The 1,498-nt window shown below is 41.9% G+C and overlaps 1 non-coding gene across 1 annotated transcript; it reads left to right on the top strand.

Annotated features, from left to right (window-relative positions):
• Positions 1–1,211: 1,211 nt before the first annotated feature.
• On the top strand, positions 1,212–1,283 carry Trnap-ugg (transfer RNA proline (anticodon UGG)). The gene has a single exon. It is a non-coding gene; the product is annotated as a tRNA-Pro (tRNA).
• The last annotated feature ends 215 nt before the right edge of the window (positions 1,284–1,498 follow it).

Below are 1,498 nucleotides of genomic sequence, written 5' to 3'. Positions count from 1 at the left end.
CGCGTTATTTTGGTTGTTTTGTATGCTTAAAATGCATTTTTAACAAATGACTATAATGTTATAAGTTTCTACGAACAATCAAATGAATTATTATAAATGGATTGATGCACTGGATTGGATTATTTTTTCTCAAAGTTTCGTGGTTTTGTCCGACACTATATGATCGAGTTCGACTTGTTTTACGAAAACATCCTGAAATAAAATTGGTCATATAGTAAAATAAAGTCGCAACAAATTAATGTACAAAACAGTGCTTATTTGACCTGATTCGGACCATTCCTGCTATGCTAAATAAAATTTCGAAATTTACAAAAAAAATCTCCTCAGCATAATTCGAATTCGAAGAAAAGTTCCCAATTTGCGCAAAACAACATCGGGATATTTCCTATACGTTTTCTTGGAAATGCAAACTTTTTCATTTCATTTTAACTCCAACCGAGATAGAGCTGATTTCATGATTCCAAGCTCAAAGTAACTACTGCTTCGGTAATGCCAAGTAATCCGAATCAATATGACGCATTTTGATCTATCCTAAACGAAACAAAATTAGCACCCCTAGCACGCGCGCGCTGGTTGCTACTCGCTGAAATTGTATTTGTTATTCGGGAAATACGACTTCGAGCGAACGCGCGCGCAATTACACGAATGTAAACATGTTTTTCAACCGAAGTCGCCGCTCGCCACCAAGGCAATTGCGAGTGAAGTGCGCGGGTCCGCGGTTCTGCCACCACCAGCAGCAGCAGCAACCCTCCGAAGGAGTGTGGTGGCAGGCAGTCATTGCTCGAAATCGTTGCTTCTCCTCGAATTTGACGTACATTATATCGTTTCTCGCTCATTGTGGGAATACCCGAGAGTGAGAGCAAAAAAAAAGATGCTCGATGGAACCAAAATAGGAAATGCGTCACTTGTAGAGTTGCCTCTGCCGTTCGCTGCTTGTGGCAGGTCTGGTGAGACAGTAAACAAGGCTATTATTTGTTCCGATGATTGGGATGCGTCATCCGGGCAGCCCACGTCCGATGTACGAAGCTAGTAATTGGTGCGGAGAGACGAATCTTCACAGGATGACCGACGTCATGCTGAGGTATTTTGGGTAGCAAGTTTTTACCCTAAAAAGGATACTTTATTTGGCTCTTACTCCTGTATTTTTGTTTTACTGTTGCGGCGAAATGCTTGGCTTGCACTGTTTCACCCGAAAACTATTTGATTCATACGGCTCAATGGTCTAGGGGTATGATTCTCGCTTTGGGTGCGAGAGGTCCCGGGTTCAAATCCCGGTTGAGCCCGAGGTTCTTTTTTAAATATTAGGTAAAATGTTTTCTGATTCACAATACCATTCCAGAAAACAATTGGAAATAATCCCAGAGATTTCTCTCTTACTCTACCTGAAGTCATCTTGTCGAGCCAGCGCCATCGATGATTTGTACCTTGGCATCCTTGCTCGTCATTCCCTTGAATCTGTGCAATATCGAGTGGATTCGATGAACCGTGACGGCTTTGT

The sequence above is a fragment of the Toxorhynchites rutilus genome, chromosome 3, assembly GCF_029784135.1.
Source record: "Toxorhynchites rutilus septentrionalis strain SRP chromosome 3, ASM2978413v1, whole genome shotgun sequence".
Classification (NCBI taxonomy): Eukaryota; Metazoa; Arthropoda; class Insecta; order Diptera; family Culicidae; genus Toxorhynchites; species Toxorhynchites rutilus.
The sequence above is the reverse complement of the archived record's forward strand: the minus strand, read 5'-3'. Positions and strand labels throughout refer to the sequence as shown.